The 24,929-nt window shown below is 49.4% G+C and overlaps 1 protein-coding gene across 4 annotated transcripts in view; it reads right to left on the bottom strand.

Annotated features, from left to right (window-relative positions):
- met (MET proto-oncogene, receptor tyrosine kinase) overlaps positions 1-24,929 on the bottom strand; it is a 190,100-nt gene that overhangs the window by 101,998 nt on the left and 63,173 nt on the right. The window lies entirely within an intron of this gene.

Here is a 24,929-nt window from a genome sequence, read left to right as displayed (position 1 = left end):
GACCTTGAGTTTAGTTCAACTTGATTTATTGAACCTGTCACACAGTTAGCACAGTTCTCTGTGAGTTCGACTCTCTGCTAACCTCGCTGTTATTTCTCTATCTAGACTGACCAGACTAGCTCTTCTCCACGTGCCGTGTGCGTTACGTGATATGTACACTGGACACTCTGTAGATGTCCCTCGTGGAAAGAGGCAGAGTGTGAGTGCCTCGTGCCTTTTAGAGTGGGAAACCACCTCCCAAGTGTTCTGCCTGCTGATTAGTTATGTCCTGTTCCATGTGCTCATTAGCTGCCTGTCTGTATCTCATTAAGTGCCTGTCAGCATATTATGACATCTTTTAGAGGGTCGGTGCAGACTCGATGGGCCGAATAGCCTCCTTCTGCACTCTCGGTATTCTATTCCATGACCTCCAGTGAGCTTTATATATATATAAATATATATACACACACATACATAATACTTCTTTTAAACAAGGTGTGATCTAGTAAACAGATAACCATTCTGATTTTACTTGCTATTAGCAAAGTGCGACGTCTTGCTGAACAATTTAAGTCCAAATCAAAAGCACACCTCGAGAACTATCTTGGTGTTTCATTTGCGACATTCCACCATCATAGTACAAACACTATCGTTGGATTAACGCCTCATACTGACTCTTCAGGAGCTCCTCCTCATTCAGGTACCAGGCCCTAACAGGGCATGTGACCATAGACTTCCCTTGGATTGGTGGGCGATTGTAAAAGTGAAATATTGCAGACGCTGGAATCTAAAAAAGCTTGGAATGCTGGGAAAACTCAGCAGGACTGGTAGGGAGAGATCTGAGTTTTTCCGGCAATCTGATTTTGATGCATTATCATGTGCGCGATTCTACTCAGCCATTGAGCCCGGTGCACCTCCCGTCATTCCCAGATAATAGTGGGAGAGCCCCTAAATGCCGTTTGTGCCGAATACCTAACAGAAGGCGAGGCCCATGGCACCTGATGCGATCGGGTTCATGTCTTTGGTGGGTGCGAACCAGACTCGCATATTGGGCGGCACGGTAGCATAGTGGGTAGCACTGTTGCTTCACAGCGCCAGGGTCCCAGGTTCGATTCCTGGCATGGGTCACTGTGCGGATTCTGCACGTTCTCCCGGTGTGTGCGTCGGTTTCCCCCGGGTGCTCCGGTTTCCTCCCACAAGTCCAGAAAGAAGTTCTTGTTAGGTGAATTGGACATTCTGAATTCTCCCTCAGTGTATTCGAACAGGTGCCGGAGAGTGGCAACTAGGGGAGTTTCACAGTAATTTAATTGTAGTGTTAATGTAAGCCTACTTGTGACAACAATAAAGATTATGGGCGGGATTCTCCGCGAACCGGTGGGGCGGGCCACTCTGGCGCCGAGGAGTGGCGTGAAGCACTCCGGCGTTGGGCTGCCCCGAAGGTGCGGAATCCTCCGCACCTTCAGGGGCTAGGCCGGCGGCGGAGAGTTTGGCGCCATGCCAGCTGCCACGGAAGGGCTTGGCGCCATGCCAACCGGCGCGAGTTGGCGTCATCCCAGCGCATGCACAGGGCGGTTCTTCTCCGCGCCGGCCATGGCGGATGTTGACAGCGGCCGGTGCGGAGGGTGGGTCCCGATTGCGGGCCAGGCCACCGTGGGGGGAACCCCGGGGCCAGATCCACTCGCGCCCCACCCCCACCCTGAGGACTATGCAGGCTGCCCATGGGGCCAGGTCCCGCCGGTAAGGACCTGTTGTGATTTAGGCTGGCGGGACCCACCGAAAACTGGTGGCCACTCGGCTCATCGTGGGCCAGAGAATCGCCGATGTGGCCACTGCCAGCAGCCGCCAACCGGCGCGCCGCGATTCCCGCTCCCACCAAAACCCCAGTGCCGGAGAATTCGGCAGCCGGCGGGGGGCAGGGTTCATGCCCCCCCCCCAGCGATTCTCCGACCCGGCGGGGAGTCGGAGAATGCCGCCCCAGATTATTACTTAAAAGAGTCTTTAAATTCATTTAAATATTCTCAGTCCATTCGAAGCTGGAGGTTGCCATGATTCACCGCAGTGTGAAGCTGGCGGGAATCACTATGGTTTCCAAAACCCGAAACCAGTATCTGGGGGAGGGGGGTGCTTGGAGGCTTGCACTGCTAACGTGCCGGTGTGCCAAGGCGCGTTAACAAGGGGCAGGGCCTGAGAGTGGCCATGGTCAAGAATGGGGGGAGGGGCACTCTCAGCAATCATAAGGATGGTTCAGTGTTCAGTGATGGGGGCAGGAGAGGGTGTTACCCCTATGGCGTCACGGGTTGGGAATGTTGTCCATGTCTGTGGCGGATCGCATGGGGAGGGGGGCCTTCAACTTAACTTTGAGATCAGCACTCCCTTTAAAAATGGCGACGTCATCGCAGAGCCGTCGGCTTTGCCGGTCGGGGTCTTTAGGTTCCCACTCCAGAAAAATTCTAAGTGCTGGAGAATTCAATGAGAATCTTCCGAGGCTCCAACAAAGTGTATGATGGGAAATCGCTCTGGAACATCTGGCAGGATTCTCACTGGTTTTCCCACCCAAAATGACAGTCTCTTATTTGACAGAACTGCCCCCAGTGTCTGGTAAAGCACTGCAGTGGTTTACAGAAATGCTACCACAGACACATAGGGCGGGATTCTCCGACACCCCCGCCGGGTCGGGGAATTGCCAGGGGCGGTGTGAATCCCGCCCCGCTGCTCCGACGGCGACTGCCGAATTCGCCAGTACCAGTTTTTTGGCGGGGGCGGGGATCATGCCTTGCCGGTCGGGGGCTGTTGGCAGTGGCCCCCACCCCCCCGGTGATTCTCCAGTCCCCGATGGGCCAGGCGGCCGCCCGTTTTCAGCCAGTCCCGCCGGCGTGAATTACACAAGGCCTGTACTGGCGGGACCTGGCTCTGAGGGCGGCCTGCGGAGTCCTTGGGGTGGCGCAGGGGGGTCCGGCCCCAGGGGGGGCCCACACGGTGGTCTGGCCCGCGATCGGGGCCCACCGATCTGCGGGCGGGCCGGTGCCGTGGGGGGGCACTCTTTCCCTCCGCGCCAGCCTGTGTAAAGCTCCGCCATTGCCGGCGTGGAGAAGAAACCCCCTGCGTATGCGCAGGAATCACGCCAATGGTTCTGGGAACACGCTGGCGCTCCTGTGCATGCGCCAATTCGTGCCGGCCGGCGGAGGCCCTTCGGCGCCAGTTGGCGGGGCGCCAATCACTCCAGCGCTGGCCTAGCCCCCGAAGGTGCAGAGGATTCCGCACCTTCCGGGCGGTCCGACGCCGGAGTGGTTCACGCCGCTCTTTGGCACCAGTACGGCCTGCCCGCCAGATACCGGAGAATCCAGCCCATCAATTCTGAAACAAAAACAGAAAATACTGGACAATCGCAGCAGGTCTGACAGCATCTGTGGGGAGGGAACGGAACTAACGCTTCGAATCTGGATGACTCTTAATCAAAGCTGGAGAGAACTGGAAATAGTGTCAGTTTAATACTGCAGCAGGGGAGGGGGGCGTGGAACGATGGGGCCGGATAGAGGGCCAGTGATTGGTGGAGATTGACAAAGATTTTGAGGACAGAAAGACTAAAGGAATGTAAATGGGAGGGGGGGGGGGGGTGATTAAGGAGTGTGCTGACAGTGGCACATAAAGAGGTTAGAATGTGTTAATGTATAAATTCTGAATTCCACCATTGAGCTGATCTTTCTCCAGAAGAGAAATTTTAAACCATAGATCAGTGAACAAGTCATACCATTCAGATTATTTTGTGCTTGGATGGAGATCCTGATACCTACTCTGGCTGTGAAGGAATAGAGGACAAACTTAGAACATAGAACATACAGTGCAGAAGGAGGCCATTCAGCCCATCGAGTCTGCACCAACCCACTTAAGCCCTCACTTTCACCCTATCCCTGTAACCCAATACCCCTCCTAATCGTTTTGGTCACTAAGGGCAATTTAGCATGGCCAATCCACCTAACCTGCACATCTTTGGACTGTGGGAGGAAACCGGAGCACCCGGAGGAAACCCACGCAGACACGGGGAGAACGTGCAGACTCCGCACAGACAGTGACCCAGCGGGGAATCAAACCTGGGACCCTGGCGCTGTGAAGCCACAATGCTATCCACTTGTGCTACCGTGCTGCCCTGTAGCACAAGTGGTAACTGTTTAAGAACAGTTTAAAGAACAGGAGCAGACTTGAAGAGGCTCTCAAGTCTTTTTCACTTTTCAGTGATGTTATACTTGGTTTGTAACCAAACGCCACATAGCGGAAAAGAGTGAGAGGCAAGGGAATGGAGGGTTATGCTGGTGGAATTGAATGAGCAAAAATGGGAGAAGGTTCAAATGCAACATGGATTCATTGGGCTCCTAAAGGGAACTTTATCAAATCCTTTTGGGATGTCCATAAAAATAATATCCATAGACATTTCCTTGCACACCCAATAAGTTGCCTGTTCAGAAAAATTCCGTAGGGTTTGCATGGCATGAAACATATTTGAAGCACTAATACCAAATATAGGCAGAGTTGTAATAGTCATGGTGGAGGTGCACGCCTGCACCATCAATCAGGATTATATGTACAAGCTACATTTGAGGAATGCCGGCGATATCACTGCTTATCTTGCAGACAAGTCCAGATTCCAAATTCTGCTGCAAAGATAAGATTGACTATAGATTATCCATTTACACTGACCTCTCATGCTGCTGCCCTTTTGGGAGTCTGCATCAGTCAATTTTATTACTGTTCGGCAGAGAATATTGGCAGTTTAAAAAACATTTCTGGCAGTATCTATTGCGGAAGGCATTAAAACTGAAATTATCGACAGTAGTGCCAAGTATAGAAACTTTCAGGGAAAGTCAAACTCAATTAATGCAAGACAACAGATTCTGCTGGTACAACTGAACAATAAGGTCCAGGAAGGTCGATCACTGGTATCTGTGGAACCAGCAGAATTGGGGATGGGGATACTGTTGACCCTCATCTTATCAGACGGAGCAGGGGAAAGGCGATGGAAGGGTTATAGAGGTCTACAGCGCAGAAAAGGCCCTTCGGCCCATTGCCAGAAGAAACTGGCAGAGTTCTCACTCCTAATTATTACAGATTGATGCCCGCTGGTAAATGATCATATGCTAGACTTGGCTAAGGTTGGAATTAAGCACAGCTATAATCGTCCGTTCAGAATAGACCCGTGTGCGATTTCCTGAGGCAACAGGGAACGCACTGCTGGAGTGAGAAGCAGAATGGTGGTAGGGCAACCCTGCTTTGGTGGATGGCGGGACCTGGGACGCATTTTATAGGCCACGGCCAACTAAGTGCCCACCAGTGTCTCCACGGCTACCGACCCAGTTCAGACACTTCAGCTGGGAGCATGGGTCACCGCACCTGGAGGAAGAGGACGTCGAGGTGGACATGTGCCCTCACAACCACGCGAGTGGGGTCAGAGAGCACTGGAACCAGTCAGGCAAGTGGGTGTGGCAGGTCAATGGAGGCAGGCGGCACTGATACCAGGGGAGCAGCTAATGCCCGAGGAAGGCCTGTCCAAGGGTCTCTCACCACACCCCCGGAGGCCAACATTCGGTCTTCCCGAGGGGCAGAGGTAAAATGCCAGTGAAGGAAGGAGGAGGCCATCAATTGGCCACCTAAGTGGCTCAAGTGGACTCCAGTAGAAAGGTCACTGTCAAAATGGCACGGCAGCTGGAAGTCACCAGGGATTTCATCTTTCCCAGGACGTTTTGTCAGCCTTCTCACCTTCTATCCCATCCTCAAAGGGCCCTGGAAACCGCAGGCACCATTTCAGTTCAAACGTCTCTGGACACTTTGGTGAATTTTAGCTGGTAAATGGAGAAAAAAGGAGGGACCTCTTGTCTGAAGTAACAATTTAAAAAAAAATCTAAAATCCATATACAGCAGGGCTTCACTAATGCTTCCTGCGATTGCTCAGTCATTAGCTTTACTCGATTGTTGCTGAGTTCTTTAATAGGAAATATGAGAAATAATGGAACAAAGATTTACTGCCTGGCATTTGGGAAAAGACTTTTGATTCACTAATAGTGTCTTTGACTTAAAAACATCTCAAGTCCTCCTTGTATGATAAATTGTTCAGACATGTGCGGACTGTTGTGTCGGCTTAACCTGATAGTTGCTTTTGTGCGTAGCAAGTTCCCACAAGAGGCACTGAGCTCAGAGACCAGTCTGTCTGATTTTATTGGTCCTGGTTGACAATGGAATACAGGGCAATCCAAAGGGAGAATTCCTGACTTGTCTTCAATTAGTGCCATGTGATCGTCAGCATCCAACTCAAGCGTCTCACAACAGGCAGACAAAATTTACTCAGACATTCAAAGAATGGCACCTCAGATAGAACCCATAGAATCCATACAGTGCAGAAGGAGGCCATTCAGTCCATCTAGTCTGCACCAACCCCCGAAAGAACTTTATTATATTTAAAAAGAAATTCCAATAAGGGGCAATTACAAATGGTTTTTAGGTTTGGAAGAACAGACCCGCTCAGGCCCGCTCTCCCCGGATGCACAGGCTAGGTGGATGTCCTTGGACATGATAGTGACCCTCTTGGCGTGGATGGCGCACAGATTGGTGTCTTCGAAGAGCCCCACCAGGTACGCCTCGCTGGCCTCCTGCAGGGCCATGATGGCCGAGCTCTGGAAGCGCAGGTCTGTCTTGAAGTCCTGGGCCATCTCCCGCACCAGGTGCTGGAAGGGCAGCTTGCGGATCAGCAACTTGGTGGACTCTGGTAGTGGCGTATCTCCCGCAGCGCCACGGTGCCGGGCCAGTAGCGGTGTGCCGGGGCGCTCTTGCGTGCGGCTTTAGTAACCAGCTGCTTGCGGGGCGCGTTGCCACCGGTGGATTTCCGTGCTGGTTTAGCACACTGGGCTAAATCGCTGGCTTTGAAAGCAGACCAAGGCAGGCGAGCAGCACGGTTCAATTCCCGTACCAGCCTCCCCGAACAAGCGCCGGAATGCGGCGACTAGGGGCTTTTCACAGTAACTTCATTTGAAGCCTACTCGTGACAATAAGCAATTTTCATTTCATTTTCATTTCAGTTAGCGTGGCCAATCCCCCTACCCTGCACACCTTTGGGTTGCGGGGGTGAGACCCAGACAGTTACATGGGGAATGCGCAAGCTCCACACGGAACACGGGCAGTGACCGGAGGCCGGGATCGAACCTGGGTCCTTGGCTCCATGAGGCAGCAGTGCTAAGGACTGTGCCACCGTGCTGCCCCCAAAATTCCATGCCATTGGATGAAGCTAATGTAAATAGACTTATTCATACAAAGAGATGGTGTGGCACAATATGGAGAACACAATGCTCAGGAAAGCAACGATAGAATGAGCCCACACGAGCCCTCATATTTATTCCAGGGAGTGGGAGGCAGCAGGACGTTTCGATGGAACAAACTTTCTTCCAGAGATCTTTGTGACAGTAAATGTTATGAAGCTGATTCTCCAGGCAAAGCTAAAAGCCATGAGTGATCTCCAGACCTGAACAAATCAGAAACGTAAGGAAGTGTGATCTATCAATGATCCTTAAATAACGTCACAATGGTAGGGAAGACTTTATAAGAGGCATTCCTATCATGTCTAGGCTTCTTACACCTCCCAACTTTTTTAACCTTATCTAATTTGAGTAGCAGTTAGAATTAGCCCTGGAGTCTGTCCTGGCTCGCTGTCCTATCTAACTTAACTAACAAATGACATAACCTGGAGTTTGCAGAAAACTGTATTCTAGTATCGCCTGAAATTTGCAAAAGATGCATGCATTTTTAACTCCAGTTACATAAAATAGGAAATAAAATAGCACTCAAACAGACCATTGGGCCCAATGGGGTACGTGTGAATGTTTATGTTTTACACACCCCCTGCTTACTACGTCACCTTAGAATCATAGAATTGACAGAATCATAAAATCATAGAACGTGCAGTGCAGAAGGACCTATGGGAATTTCAAAATGGTCACTCGAGCCATGTGACCTTCGTTCTCCACTATAATTGCAAAAGGGATGTTTATCTAGTGTCTGGGATGACTTTGGTTTCATGACTGATCATATCTTGGCCATTAGTTTTTGAAAGTGTTGCCATTCATGTTGAGGTTCTTGGGCTGGGGCCCCACTGTCTAGGCAGACCCTCTGACTCCGTTCGAGAGGTCGGCTTATCAAGATCAAAGTAACGTCTATTGTCTCCTCAATGGTCCCTTTTTGAAATGGGTCTAGATCGGCTAGTGCACGGTCAATTCCAGCCCCACTTGACGCGGAGTTGCAATGCAATTGAATTAAACAATAATTCTTAGAAAATAAAAGAAATCTTTGGCCCTTGGCTTCACAATACCTACAGTCACCCACTTTGTCAATTCAGGCAGACAGGCAGACAGGCCTTCCCCTGAGTGTCCAAGATTAATACTGAACTGCTTCTGACTCTGAAAATCAGCTCACTCAGGCAGGACCCATTCACCACCTGTTACCAGGCAGTATACGGCCTTTTGCCCAATTCATTGGCCACCGGCCCACCAATCAAACCGAGGCCCACCCCATCGCTTGGGTACCACAAAGTCTGAGTTTTGCTGTTCGGAAACTAGCAGCGCCATACACTATGTTGCAACTTCTTAAATTCCTCATTCTCTCTGCTGCTTTACTTAAAGATACATGTCCATTAATCATCCATGGATAAGAATTATAATGGCAAAAATAAAGAAAGGGGGAATAAGGGAATCATCAGGCATGACCCTGACATAATAACTCTACAGGAATAACGGGTCTGAATCCTTTGGGTTTGTGATTATAATGTCCCTGCAATTGAATGGGAGATTCCACAATAATGGGAGGAGGGTTCTTTTGTCCAGCTGGAAGCTTCCAGAACAAAGGGCCAATTCTGTGATCACGTGCCTCATAGCAGTCACCTTATTCTATTACCAGTCCAAAGATGTGCGGGTTAGGTGGATTGGCCATGATAGAACATAGAACATAGAACGATACAGCGCAGTACAGGCCCTTCGGCCCTCGATGTTGCACCGACATGGAAAAAAAAACTAAAGGCCATCTAACCTACACTATGCCCTTATCATCCATATGCTTATCCAATAAACTTTTAAATGCCCTCAATGTTGGCGAGTTTACTACTGTTGCAGGTAGGGCATTCCACGGCCTCACCACTCTGCGTAAAAAACCCACCTCTGACCTCTGTCCTATATCTATTACCCCTCAATTTAAGGCTATGTCCCCTCGTGCTAGCCACCCCCATCCGCGGGAGAAGGCTCTCGCTGTCCACCCTATCTAACCCTCTGATCATTTTGTATGCCTCTATTAAGTCACCTCTTAAACTTCTTCTCTCTAACGAAAACAACCTCAAGTCCATCAGCCTTTCGTCATAAGATTTTCCCTCCATACCAGGCAACATCCTGGTAAATCTCCTCTGCACCCGTTCCAAAGCTTCCACGTCCTTCCTATAATGAGGCGACCAGAACTGTACGCAATACTCCAAATGCGGCCGTACTAGAGTTTTGTACAACTGCAACATGACCTCATGGCTCCGGAACTCAATCCCTCTACCAATAAAGGCCAACACACCATAGGCCTTCTTCACAACCCTATCAACCTGGGTGGCAACTTTCAGGGATCTATGTACATGGACACCGAGATCCCTCTGCTCATCCACACTACCAAGAATTTTACCATTAGCCAAATATTCCGCATTCCTGTTATTCTTTCCAAAGTGAATCACCTCACACTTCTCCACATTAAACTCCATTTGCCACCTCTCAGCCCAGCTCTGCAGCTTATCTATGTCCCTCTGTAACCTGCAACATCCTTCCGCACTGTCTGCAACTCCACCGACTTTAGTGTCGTCTGCAAATTTACTCACCCATCCTTCTGCGCCCTCCTCTAGGTCATTTATAAAAATGACAAACAGCAACGGCCCCAGAACAGATCCTTGTGGTACGCCACTCGTAACTGAACTCCATTCTGAACATTTCCCATCAACTACCACTCTCTGTCTTCTTTCAACTAGCCAATTTCTGATCCACATCTCTAAATCACCCTCAATCCCCAGCCTCCGTATTTTCTGCAATAGCCGACCGTGGGGAACCTTATCAAACGCTTTACTGAAATCCATATACACCACATCAACTGCTCTACCCTCGTCTACCTGTTCAGTCACCTTCTCAAAGAACTCGATAAGGTTTGTGAGGCATGACCTACCCTTCACAAAACCATGCTGACTATCCCTAATCATATTATTCCTATCTAGATGATTATAAATCGTATCTTTTATAATCCTCTCCAAGACCTTACCCACCACAGATGTTAGGCTCACCGGCCTATAGTTACCGGGGTTATCTCTACTCCTCTTCTTGAACAAAGGGACCACATTTGCTATCCTCCAGTCCTCTGGCACTATTCCTGTAGCCAATGATGACCTAAAAATCAAAGCCAAAGGCTCAGCAATCTCTTCCCTGGCTTCCCAGAGAATCCTAGGATAAATCCCATCCGGCCCCGGGGACTTACCTATTTTCACCTTGTCCAGAATTGCCAACACTTCTTCCCTACGCACCTCAATGCCATCTATTCTAATAGCCTGGGTCTCAGCATTCTCCTCCACAATATTATCTTTTTCTTGAGTGAATACTGACGAAAAGTATTCGTTTAGTATCTTGCTTATCTCCTCAGCCTCCACACACAACTTCCCACCACTGTCCTTGACTGGCCCTACTCTTACCCTAGTCATTCTTTTATTCCTGACATACCTATAGAAAGCTTTTGGGTTTTCCTTGATCCTACCTGCCAAAGACTTCTCATGTCCCCTCCTTGCTCGTCTCAGCTCTCTCTTTAGATCCTTCCTCGCTTCCTTGTAACTATCAAGCGCCCCAACTGAAACTTCATGCCTCATCTTCACATAGGCCTCCTTCTTCCTCTTAACAAGAGATTCCACTTCTTTGGTAAACCACGGTTCCCTCGCTCGACCCCTTCCTCCCTGCCTGACTGGTACGTACTTATCAAGAACATGCAATAGCTGTTCCTTGAACAAGCTCCACATATCCAGTGTGCCCAACCCTTGCAGCCTACTTCTCCAACCAACACATCCTAAGTCATGTCTAATGGCATCATAATTGCCCTTCCCCCAGCTATAACTCTTGCCCTGCGGGGTATACTTATCCCTTTCCATCACTAACGTAAAGGTCACCGAATTGTGGTCACTGTTTCCAAAGTGCTCACCTACCTCCAGATCTAACACCTGGCCTGGTTCATTACCCAAAACCAAATCCAATGTGGCCTCGCCTCTTGTTGGCCTGTCAACATATTGTGTCAGGAAACCCTCCTGCACACATTGTACAAAGAGCGACCCATCTAATGTACTCGAACTATATCTTTTCCAGTCAATATTTGGAAAGTTAAAGTCTCCCATAACAACTACCCTGTTACTTTCGCTCTTTTCCAGAATCATCTTCGCCATCCTTTCCTCTACATCCCAAGAACTATTAGGTGGCCTATAGAAAACTCCCAACAGGGTGACCTCTCCTTTCCTGTTTCTAACCTCAGCCCATACTACCTCAGAAGAAGAGTCCCCATCTAGCATCCTTTCCGCCACCGTAATACTGTCCTTGACTAGCAGCGCCACACCTCCCCCTCTTTTGCCCCCTTCTCTGAGCTTACTAAAACACCTAAACCCCAGAACCTGCAACAACCATTCCTGTCCCTGCTCTATCCATGTCTCTGAAATGGCCACAACGTCGAAGTCTCAGGTACCCACCCATGCTGCCAGTTCCCCTACCTTATTTCGTATACTCCTGGCATTGAAGTAGACACACTTCAAACCACCTACCTGAACACTGGCACCCTCCTGCGAAGTCAAATCTGTGCTCCTGACCTCTATACTCTCAATCTCCCGTACCCCAAAACTACAATCCAGGTTCCCATGCCCCTGCTGAATTAGTTTAAACCCCCCCAAAGAGCACTAACAAATCTCCCCCCCAGGATATTGGTGCCCCTCAGGTTCAGATGTAGACCATCCTGTCTATAGAGGTCCCACCTTCCCCAGAAAGAGCCCCAGTTATCCAGAAATCTGAATCCCTCCCGCCTGCACCATCCCTGTAGCCACGTGTTTAATTGCTCTCTCCCTATTCCTCATCTCACTATCACGTGGCACGGGCAACAACCCAGAGATAACAACTCTGTTTGTTCTCGCTCTGAGCTTCCATCCAAGCTCCCTAAAGGCCTGCCTGACACCCTTGTCCCCTTTCCTACCTATGTCGTTAGTGCCAATGTGGACTACGACTTGGGGCTGCTCCCCCTTAAGGACCCGGAAAACACGATCCGAGACATCACTTACCCTTGCACCTGGGAGGCAACATACCAAACGTGAGTCTCTCTCGCTCCCACAAAATCTCCTATCTGTGCCCCTGACTATTGAGTCCCCAATTACTAATGTTCTACTCCTTTGCCCCCTTCCCTTCTGAGCAACAGGGACAGACTCCGTGCCAGAGGCCCGTACCCCATGGCTTACCCCTGGTAAGTCGTCCCCCCCACAAGTATCCAAAACGGTATACTTGTTACTCAGGGGAACGACCGCAGGGGTCCCTGCACTGACTGCTTCTTCCCAGTCCCTCTTACAGTTACCCATCTATCTCCAGTCTTTGGTGTAACTACTTCCCTGAAGCTCCTATCTATGACCCCCTCTGCCTCCCGAATGATCCGAAGTTAATCCAGCTCAAGCTCCAGGTCCCTAACACGGTTTTTGAGGAGCTGGAGTTGGGTGCACTTCCTACAGATGAAATCAGCAGGGACACTGACGGCGTCCCTCACCTCAAACATTCTGCAGGAGGAGCATTGTACTGCCTTCCCTGACATCACCTCTAGATTTGAAAAAAAAAACAAGAAAAAGAAAAGAAGAGCTTACCTGATATTACCTCAAACCCTGCTCCCGCTGAAAGTTAAGCAAATTTAAAGGCACTCACTCACCTTCACGACAGGCCCCTGCTCCCGCTTCCCAACCACTGTGGGGTGGGGGGGTTGGTTAGAGGAGGAGGTAGGGTGGGAAACACTCATGAACTGTTTCAGGTTTAACTGTCACTTGCCAACAGCCCCTCCACAAACCACCTTCAACTTAGGCTGCCCGCACTGCACGTATGGAAATTCCCCCGGAACAGCTGATCAGTAGCTTTGCTCTGCTGCCCTCTGCTGAATGCTTGCTTTCACTCAAACTCCTTGGGTCTCCTTCGCCGGTTCACCTTCAACTTAGGCTGACCGCACTGCACGTATGCAAATTCCCCCGGAACAGCTGATCAGTAGCTTTGCTCTGCTGCCCTCTGCTGAATGCTTGCTTTCACTCACACTCCTTGGGTCTCCTTCGCCGGTTCACCTTCAACTTAGGCTGACCGCACTGCACGTATGCAAATTCCCCCGGAACAGCTGATCAGTAGCTTTGCTCTGCTGCCCTCTGCTGAATGCTTGCTTTCACTCAAACTCCTTGGGTCTCCTTCGCCGGTTCACCTTCAACTTAGGCTGACCGCACTGCACGTATGCAAATTCCCCCGGAACAGCTGATCAGTAGCTTTGCTCTGCTGCCCTCTGCTGAATGCTTGCTTTCACTCAAACTCCTTGGGTCTCCTTCGCCGGTTCACCTTCAACTTAGGCTGACCGCACTGCACGTATGCAAATTCCCCCGGAACAGCTGATCAGTAGCTTTGCTCTGATGCCCTCTGCTGAATGCTTGCTTTCACTCAAACTCCTTGGGTCTCCTTCGCCGGTTCACCTTCAACTTAGGCTGACCACACTGCACGTATGCAAATTCCCCCGGAACAGCTGATCAGTAGCTTTGCTCTGCTGCCCTCTGCTGAATGCTTGCTTTCACTCAAACTCCTTGGGTCTCCTTCGCCGGTTCACCTTCAACTTAGGCTGACCACACTGCACGTATGCAAATTCCCCCGGAACAGCTGATCAGTAGCTTTGCTCTGCTGCCCTCTGCTGAATGCTTGCTTTCACTCAAACTCCTTGGGTCTCCTTCGCCGGTTCACCTTCAACTTAGGCTGACCGCACTGCACGTATGCAAATTCCCCCGGAACAGCTGATCAGTAGCTTTGCTCTGCTGCCCTCTGCTGAATGCTTGCTTTCACTCAAACTCCTTGGGTCTCCTTCGCCGGTTCACCTACAACTTAGGCTGACCGCACTGCACGTATGCAAATTCCCCCGGAACAGCTGATCAGTAGCTTTGCTCTGCTGCCCTCTGCTTAATCCTTGTTTTCACTCAAACTCCTTGGGTCTCCTTCGCCGGTTCACCTTCAACTTAGGCTGACCGCACTGCACGTATGCAAATTCCCCCGGAACAGCTGATCAGTAGCTTTGCTCTGCTGCCCTCTGCTGAATGCTTGCTTTCACTCAAACTCCTTGGGTCTCCTTCGCCTGTTCACCTTCAACTTAGGCTGACCGCACTGCACGTATGCAAATTCCCCCGGAACAGCTGATCAGTAGCTTTGCTCTGCTGCCCTCTGCTGGATCTAAATTGCCCTGAGTGTCCAAAATTGCCCTTAGTGTTGGGTGGGGTTACTGAGTTATGGGGATAGGGTGGAGGTGTTGACCTTGGGTAGTGTGCTCTTTCCAAGAGCCGGTGCAGGCTCGATGGGCTGAATGGCCTCCTTCTGCACTGTAAATTCTATATTGAGTTCAGCAGAAAGTCCATTTTTTTTTATATAGCAAAAGAAAAGAATAAAGTCTGATGAGCACAGCGGGGATTTCTTTCATGTCTTATTGACATAACAGTTGCTTTGCTGTCGTCTTTTGTCACATGCTCTCTGTGGTTACCTCATCCAAAGTATCTATCTCGTACTTCCTCGATTCCAGTCACACTAAATTACCGATTCCCCAGGTTCCCTTGCTTGTCCCCTTTCCGTTTCAAAAAAGCTACCATCTCCTTCTGTTCAAAAGAAACCTATAACTGGATCTACAAACTACTCCCTTAACTTTTAACCTCACTTTGCACAGTTTAAAAAAATATATTTTTTGCCTCCCAGATATGGGCCTACCTCTCAGAAAACTCTGTTTGGACGTCTTCAATCAGATTCCTCTCCTCCTCCAGCATTGAAATGTTATTTCAGGCTGAACTAGTCTTTTCACAGCACTGGTATCTTATTCATCCCTGTGCTGAACTTGCAACCCAATACCCTCTCTTTAAAAAGGCCACCGAATCCCCTCTTTGCAATGTCACACACCTTCATCCCTACCTCGGCGGCCCATGTGCTACTTAAAATAGTCAGCATATGCTTGTTGCACATCACCTCTGCTCTTACTGATGTACGTTTGCTCCCTATTCTCTAGTGTTTCAAGTTTAGAATTCTTATCATTATATTTGAATTCTTCCAAAATATTGCCCTTCTCTGGGCGACATTTAATGGGACAAAAACTGAGTCCCGTTTCGGATGCATTTAGTAGGGTGTTTCTCGGTGCCCGCTATTTAACGGGACCTTGCTGTTTATTTTTGGGTCTTGGCGGGGGTGACGGGGGCATTTCTAAATGCTGCCCCGATCTTTTGCCCCCCGCCTCCCTCAGCCACCCCACCGCGGCCTCCGGAGTCCCCTACTTCACCCAACCCTCCTCTTCGGGGGTCCTCGAGCACCCCCCCTCATCGCACCTCTTAAGGGCAGGGTACCCCCGGGCCCGATCCCTGGCATGGGCAACCAGACACCCTGGTGCCAGGCTGGCAGTGCCCAGGTATCAGCAGGAGTGCCAGTGTACCACCCTGCCAGGAGCCCTACCACCTGGGTGTCTCTAATGGTCCGGGAGACCACTCGAGGTGTCGTTACGCCTGGTCCACAAAGATTATTATTGTAGAGGGCCATTTTCAGCTGCTTCTGGTGCGTACCTAAAAAAATCAGAAAATAAGCCCCTTTACAAATGCAGAGGGGTATAACTCTGGTTTTAGACCCGCCATCCTAAGTTGGGCTGTGATAAACGGATCAGGCATCCTCCAGGGGGATTCTCCAGCAACCACTGTGGCTCAAGCAGCGGAGCCATCAAAAAAAAGATTGTCACCAGGTATCAGGGGTTCTCCATAGCCCACCTGAGGGTCATGGTCAGCTCTTCTGCTTGTCCACTTTGCCTGCTGCCAATCACTTGAGGGCCACTGCTGATCGGGCAAGTGGGCAGAAAAATTTCACAGTGGTCAAAAATGTTGCTGCTGGAGGTTTGGCAGCAGCCAACAGCTTGCTCAAATAAGGCTTGAAGCTTAATTACATTTGAGCCAACTGGACCTTTAAGTTAAGGTGAACATTTTGTGAAAGCCACTGATTATGTACCTGACAACAGACTATAACCAATTTCTCCCTGTTCTTTGCTGTGCCCTTTGAAGGACTGGGCACGGCACAGTGACAGTAATCTCGCCAGTTGGTCATTGGATCTTTGGGAGTCTTGAACTTTGAACATCATTTATTCAAACAAATAAAAGTAAACAGGTAAAGTTAATTATTATCCATGTTCGAAACAAGGAAAATTAAATTTAAAAGAACAAGTGACAGTGTTGTTTCCCGTGTCTTGGGGCGGCATTCTCGCAAAAAAAGACTGAGGTTGGAATTCTCCGTTTGGGAGACTACAGGGCGGGATTCTCCGGATGCGTCCGCCCGGCGACCGGAGAATCCCGCCCGAGGTCAATGGACTTTTCTATTGTCCGCGGGTCGCCCGTGGGGTTCTTGTGGCGGGCGGGGCGGAAGAATGTTCTCCCACCGGAGGTAATTGCCTCTGATTTGAGGTCCTGCTGGGAGTGAGAATCCAGAGGTGATTCACTACCCCTTATCATGCAAATTTATGCATGGAGGGAATTGTGAGGGGTTCCCTCGCAAATCCCACTATGAGGCTGCCAATATGAGCCCGGTGGCCGAGCCTCCCCCCCCCCCCCCCCCCCCCCCCAGACAACGCAATTCCATCCCCTCCCCCACCATGGGTCACATCACCCACCCACAGTATGAGGGTGACCTGGCCCCCTCACCAACCCTAACCAGGGATCCCCATTACAGAGACCCCCACAAGAAAACCCGCCATTATAATAATAATAATTATTGTCACAAATAGGCTTACATTAACACTGCAATGAAGTTACTGCGAAAATCCCCTAGTCTCCACACTCTGGCGCCTGTTCGGGTACACAGGGGGAATTAAGAATGTCCAATTCACCTAATGAGAACGTCTTTCGGGACTTGTGGGAGGAAACCGGAGCGCCCGGAGGAAACCCACGCAGACACGGGGAGAACGTCCAGACTCTGCACAGACGGTGACCCAAGCAGGGAATCAAACCTGGGTCCCTGGCACTGGGAAGCAACTGTGCTAACCACTGTGCTATCGTGTTGCCACCAGGTATGACTCCAACCAATGGAGATGTTTCCCCCTGATTCCCATCGACCAGTTTAGCTAGGGCTCCTTGATGCCATACTTGGGTCAAATGCTGCCTTGATGTCAAGGGCAGTCACTCTCACCTCACTTCTGGCATTCAGCTCTTTTGTCCATGTTTGAACCAAGGCTGTAATGTGGTCAGGAGCTGAGTGACCCTGGTCGATCCCAAACCGAGTGGCCGTGAGCAGACTATTGCTGAGTAAGTGCCGATTGATAGCACTGTTGATGACCCCTTCCATCATTTTCTTGATGATGGAGAGTAGACAGATAGGGCGGTAAGTGGCTGGATTTGCCCCGTTTCTTGTGTACAGGACACACCTGGGCAATTTTCCACATTTCCAGGTAGATGCCAGTGTTGTTGCTGTACTGGAACAGCTTGGCTAGGGGTGCGGCCAGTTTTGGACACAAGTCTTCAGCACTACGTCCAGGATATTGACAGGGCCTTTGTAGTATGAAGTGCCTTCAGCCATTTCTTGATATCACCTGGAGTGAAATGTATTGGCTGAAGACTGACATCTGTGATGCTGGGGACATTGGAGGAGACCGAGGTGGATCATCCACTCGGCACTTCTGGTTGAAGATTGTTGCGATTGCCTCAGCCTCGTCTTTTGCACTGATGTGCTGGGCCCCTCCATCATTGCGGATGGGGGTATTTGTGGAGCCTCCTCTTCCAGTGAGTTGTTTAATTGTCCACCACAATCCACAGCTGGATGTGGCAGGACTGCAGAGCTTAGATCTGATGCATACTTTGTGCAATCGCTTAGCTCCGTCTATTACTGACTGGCCATGCTGTTTGGCACACAAGTAGGCCTGTGTTGTAGCTTCATCAGGTTGACACCAGATCAGCTCAGTTGACTGGACGGCTGGTTGGTGACGCAGAACGAGGTCAACAGTGAGGGTTCAATTCCCGTGCCGGCTGAGATTATTCATGAAGGCCCCGCCTTCTCAACCCTGCCTCTCGCTTGAGGTGTGGAGATCCTCAGGTTAAATCACCACCAGTCAGCTCTCCCCCAATGGGGGAAAGTAGCCTATGGTCATCTGGGACAAGATCAACTTAACCTTTACATTCATTGTTGCCACTAAAAGCATGTTTTCCATTTTCATTTCAACATTGCCTCATATTGGGCAGCATGGTAGCATTGTGGATAGCACAAATGCTTCACAGCGCCAGGGTCCCAGGTTCGATTCCCCGCTGGGTCACTGTCTGTGCGGAGTTTGCACATCCTCCCCGTGTGTGCGTGGGTTTCCACCGGGTGCTCCGGTTTCCTCCCACAGTCCAAAGATGTGCAGGTTAAGTGGATTGGCCATGATAAATTGCCTTCAGGGTCCAAATTGCCCCTTAGTGTTAGGTCAGGTTTCTGGGTTATGGGGATAGGGTGGAGGTATGGGCTTGAGTAGGGTGCTCTTTCCAAGAGCCAGTGCAGACTCAATGGGCCGAATGGCCTTCTGCACTGTAAATTCTATAAAATTCTATAAAAAATTAGTCATGAGAAGGCTGTCAACTTTATCTTTGAACTTTAAGGGATAGATTTTCAAGCCTACCACCCAGTGGAAACGCAGCAGCAATGTACCGAAGACGTGTTTAGGATTCTGCTTGCTACTCTTGGACCGAACTGGGCGAACTATTCACTGTTCAAACTTCAACCTGTGTCAGCAGGCAGTTCAGTTGGTAACAGTCTTGCCTCTGAGTCACAATTCCTGGGATCAAATGGGGATGCTGTCTTGTCGGATGAGACATGAAACCAAAGCTCCACCTGCCTGTTCTGGGTGGATCTAAACGTTCTCATGGCACCATTCTGAAGAAGAGCAGTGGAGTTGGGCAGCACGGGGGGCACAGTGGTTAGCAATGCTGCCTCACAGCGCCAGGGACCTGGGTTCAATTCCGGCCTTGGGTGGAGTTTGCACTTTCTCCCCGTGTCAGCGTGGGTTTCCTCCGGGTGCTCCGGTTTCCTCCCACTATTCAGGGATGTGCAGGTTAGGGTATTGGCCATGCTAAAATGCCCCCTTAGTATCCAAAGGTTAGGTGGTGTTACGGAGTGGGGGAGTGGACCTGGGCAGGGAGCTCTTTCGGCGGGAAAATGCAGACTTGATGGGTCGATTGGTTTCCTTCTGCAGCGTCGGAATTTTATGAGTTATCCTATTGTCTCGGTTAATAATTATCCTTTCTCCAACATTATGAAAATAAATAATCTGGCCATTATCATACTGCTGTCTCTTATGCACAAAGTGGTTGTGCATTTCTTAAAGTACAACAGAGACTACACTTTAAAAGTGCTTCATTGACCATTAAGCAGTTTAAGATGTCGGGTTTTCATGAAAAGTGTTCTGTAAACACAAGTTTCTCTTTCTTTCAAAGAAACCCTGGAAAGGTTAAGATTCACTTTCTGTTTTGTAGACTGGGGGTGTCATCTATGGGCGTGAGTTTTACTGGCTCCGTCACGCCTCGCAAGATCTAGCGAGGTGTCGCGATCTGGATCTCATCCATTCAGGTCGGGAACCAGATTGACATATTTGAGTGAGCAGTTAGTCTCACTTGAATATGGCTACGCTGGATCTACCCAGCTCCCGGGACGTAACAGCCTCGCCTCAGAGTCCCCGAGCGGGCACCGTTTACCCCTGGTTTCCACAAATGTGAACCAAGGGCACTGGCATTTTGTGAGGGTTCTCCCAGGTGATCGGGAGCCCCTGGGTGGTCGGGATCTGGACAGGATGGTACCCTGGCACCCATGATGTCACCTTGGAGCTACCCTGGCAGTGCCAAAGTGCCCAGGTGGCATCATGCCCAAGGCCCAGAAACGAAGCAGAGTCACATTTTATAGCGGGGTCGTTCTCGGGGCTGCCTGTACCGGGAAACACCCGGCTAAACGCTCAATGACGGGACTCTGTTTCATTTCTGTTAAGTCGTCCTCTCGACCTCCGCTGTTAGCTTCCCCTGTAGCCACCTGGGGTGGCCATGTCCCGATTACAAAATGGACACTTGCAGAGAATGAAGGGAAAAATGGACAATGCTGAGAAAGCAAGCAGGTGCAAGGTTTGTCTGTTGATTGGAGTTTGCAGCTCCCAGACAAGACCGATACTGCAAAACCATTAGCATACTAATGAGCTATCTCCGGGAACAAAAGAAAAACATGTAGGTAAATGATACCAAAGCAGAAACCCCGGCGCCAGAGGAGACTAGAACAAAGCAGGCCAACGGCCACCTAGGGCCCGCCCAGCAATCAGGGCAGCCACCCCTTTATTGGAGGAAATCGATACCAATGATCAGGGTATGGTCCAATTAATTGGGACCAAGTTCAAGGCCCACCCAAAAGCACGCGAAGCCCCCCTTTGGGTATAAGAAGGAGCCCCCAAGAGAGAATCGCTCTTCTTGACCTTGGCTCTCAGCGACGAGAGACCTGCCTAGCAGCTGCACCAGAACAAGTAAGTCCAAAGTCAATGCACGCTACGAGATAGACGCTCCTAGCTACTATTCCGTACCAGCTCGACCCCAGCAGCCTCAGAACCGAACAACGGCCATTGTTCCTCTGACTGAGTGGGCGCCCGAAGCTAAGTATAGGCTTTAGTAGTAGTGATCGTTTAGTTGGTAGAGTTTGTGCATGAGTATAATTGACTGGGTGTGTAAATAAATGAGCATTAATTTCGAACTTACTAACTGGTGTATCGAGACTTTGATCAGTATTCGGTTTTGAACCTTGTGGCGGTATCGAAAGATACCTGCCGACTCTTGAGCAAACGTAATTAGAACTAAGGAAGGCGACCATTTAACCAGCATAACAGAGCCAATTAAAGAGAGAACACAATGAGCAAAACCCCCCACCCAGTGCAAAATCCCACACCTGGATCATTCCCTCCCCAGAGGGAACAGAGGGGCTGTTTAGCTCACAGGGCTAATCGCTGGCTTTGAAAGCAGACCAAGGCAAACCAGCAGCACGGTTCGATTCCCGTAACAGCCTCCCCGGACAGGCGCCGGAATGTGGCGACTAGGGGCTTTTCACAGGAACTTCATTTGAAGCCTACTCATGACAATAAGCGATTTTCATTTCTTTCTAAATAAAATGTTTCCGAGATTCTGCAGTATGCTTCCTCTGACCAGGGTTTACCAACTAACCCAGTAGAAACGATACCATGTCATATTTTGGCTCTTGAAATATTATTTGGAAAAAAATATAAGACTGTGTGGAGTCTGCACGTCCTCCCCGTGTGTGCGTGCGTGGGTTTCCTCCGGGTGCTCCGGTTTCCTCCCACAGTCCAAAGATGTGCGGGTTAGGTGGATTGGCCATGCTAAAATTGCCCGTAGTGTAAGGTTAATGGGGGGATTGTTGGGTTACGGGTATACGGGTTACGTGGGTTTAAGTAGGGTGATCATTGCTCGGCACAACATCGAGGGCCGAAGGGCCTGTTCTGTGCTGTACTGTTCTATGTTCTATGTTCTACCAGGGCGTTTAAAACATAAAGAATTAGTCTGTGCCATGTGGGTACAGTTTTGCCTTTGGATCAATCAACCAACTGTGGGTAAATTTTGCTCAAACTGTCTTCCCATCTGTGAAATTATGCTTTTTACGTTTCCACTAAAACCCATTTGCATCATCGTAAATGTAAAACCTTCCCATTAAAAAAAAAATTTGAATTAAAAAAATGCCTGAATACATTTGAGAGCAGAAAGTGGGGTGAAACACAAACAAGTTATTTTTAACCAATGTTCACCTGTCAATAATCCAATTTCAAATACTTGGTTTAAAACCCTGTACAAACCATTGGTGTACAACACTCACTTTCCTGGACAATTAAATGCACTTTATCATTTAAGAACATAGAACATACAGTGCAGAAGGAGGCCATTTGGCCCATCGAGTCTGCACTTCAACCCTATCCCCTTAACCCAATAACCCCTCCCAACTTTTTTTGGACATGAAGGGCAATTTAGCACGGCCAATCCACCTAACCCGCACATCTTTGGACTGTGGGAGGAAACCGGAGCACCCGGAGGAAACCCACGCAGACACGGGGAGAACGTGCGGACTCCACACAGACTGTGATCCAGCGGGGAATCGGACTTGGGACCCAGGTGCTGTGAAGCCACAGTGATAACCACTATGCTACCGCGCTGACGAGCATTTTTAAAAGCGTTAAAACCAGAGTCCTTGTGCTTGAATGAAAACTGGAGAGCTGAGATTTGCAGCCTCCTGTGTGGCGCTGGCTGGTTATACCGGTTCCACAGCTCTGCTGCTCCCGGTCATTTTCCTCTCTTTGGACACGCTTGGCAACAGGAGCAAAAACCTTTTTCAAATCAGCAAAAAAAATGGCAGAAACCCTACTAATGTATGTTGGAAATTCCTTCATCTTTTGCACTGGTTTGACCAACTGTGGGCGAATTGTACTGAAAAAACCAGCACAGCCTTAACGGTCAGTACGGTTGAACATAGAACATACAGTGCAGAAGGAGGCCATTCGGCCCATCGAGTCTGCACCGACCCATTTAAACCCTCACTTCCACCCTATCCCCACAACCAAATTACCCCTCTTAATCTTTTTGGACACTAAGGGCAATTTAGCAGGGCCAATCCACCTAACCTGCACGTCTTTGGACTGTGGGAGGAAACCGGAGCACCCGGAGGAAACCCACGCAGACCTGGGGAAAACGTGCAGACTGCGCACAGACAGTGACCCAGCGGGGAATTGAACCTGGGATCCTGGCACCGTGAAGCCACAGTGCTAGCCACGTGTGCTATTGTGCTGTTGTTTGACATCAACTGATTTAGACTGACCCCCAGATATAATGAAGCCTTTAACGCGGCAGTTAGCACAATGAATTCCATGTACAAAAGGAAAGACAGCGCATATCCATTTTGAGTTGAGTGAGGAATTCTTACCAGAATTGGCCAGTCAATTAATGAATGGTATTTAACAAACATGCCTGTCCACTTGCTAAAACACGTGAAGTACAGCACAGAAAGTTAAATGGTGATTGCATAAAGAAAACAGAAATCTTGGCATGGGCTGGGAATCATAATTAGCAACAATAGATTAAAAATAAATAAACATATACACACACAGAGTCAGAAGCTTCCTATGAACCGCAGGCTTTTTATAGTTTAAATATCTCCGGGGACACTGGCTGTCGGTTGTGTTTTACACCGCACAATTGTGAAACAAAGTCTATTGTGTGAAACTTGCTGAAATGCAGTCTCCTTCCTATTTTGCTGAACCACAGCTTTGTCCACTCATATAATGCGACCAACAGATGGAGGTTCTTGTTCAGGTTACAGCAACTTGTGTGGTGAAATTCATTTGCTGCAGGCCAATAACATTGCAAGCTAATAATGCCATTTGACTAGCCACAGCATTGCACAAGTAGCAACTTGAATAGATATCTTTATACAAGTTTCAGGCAGCGTTGTCTAATAGTGATTCCGGGATCGCCACGGACATAACTACAGTGGCACTATTTTTATGCTGCAACTGTACATGACCCTGGTGAGACCACATTTGGAGTATTGTGTGCAGTTCTGGTCACCTCACTATAGGAAGGATCATAGAATTTAGATCATAGAATTTACAGTGCAGAAGGAGGCCATTCAGCCCATCGAGTCTGCACCGGCTCTTGGAAAGAGCACCCTACCCAAGGTCAACACTTCCCCCTATCCCCATAACCCAGTAACCCCACCCAACACTAAGGGCAATTTTGGACACTAAGGGCAATTTATCATGGCCAATCCACATAACCTGCACATCTTTGGACTGTGGGAGGAAACCGGAGCACCCGGAGGAAACCCACACACACACGGGGAGGATGTGCAGACTCCGCACAGACAGTGACCCAAACTGGAATCGAACCTGGGACCCTGGAGCTGTGAAGCCATTGTGCTATCCACAATGCTACCGGAAGCATTGGAAAGGGTGCAAAGGAGATTTACCAGGATGCTGCCTAGTTTGGAGGATAGGTCTTATGAGGAAAGGTTGAGGGAGCTAGGGCTTTTCTCTTTGGAGCGGAGGAGGATGAGAGGCGACTAATAGAGGTTTATAAGATGATGAGGGGGATAGATAGAGTGGACGTTCAGAGACTATTTCCTCGGGTGGATGTAGCTGTTACAAGGGGGCATAACTATAAGGTTCAGGGTGGGATATATAGGAGAGATGTCCAAGGTAGGTTCTTCACTCAGAGAGTGGTTAGGGTGTGGAATGGACTGCCTGCTGTGATAGTGGATGTCGGATACTTTAGGAACTTTCAAGCGGTTATTGGATAGGCACATGGAGCACACCACAATGACAGGGGTTTGTGGTGATATGCATCACTGTAGATACACAAGGGGTTAATGTAAGTACACATAGACTAGCTAGACACGAGAGGGAGCACCACAGACATGGCACACAGACATTCAACCAATAGGTCAGTAAGACAGGACACGACCAATGGGCATTCACGATACACACAGAGGTGACACTATCACAGGAGGGCATTACACCAACCCATATATAAAGGACACAGCACACATGATCTTCCTCTTTCCAGTGGAGACACTCAGTGAGTACAGACACAGGGTTGATTCAGCATCACACCCACCACC

This window comes from Scyliorhinus canicula, chromosome 20 (assembly GCF_902713615.1).
Source record: "Scyliorhinus canicula chromosome 20, sScyCan1.1, whole genome shotgun sequence".
In the NCBI taxonomy this organism is placed as follows: Eukaryota; Metazoa; Chordata; class Chondrichthyes; order Carcharhiniformes; family Scyliorhinidae; genus Scyliorhinus; species Scyliorhinus canicula.
The sequence above is the reverse complement of the archived record's forward strand: the minus strand, read 5'-3'. Positions and strand labels throughout refer to the sequence as shown.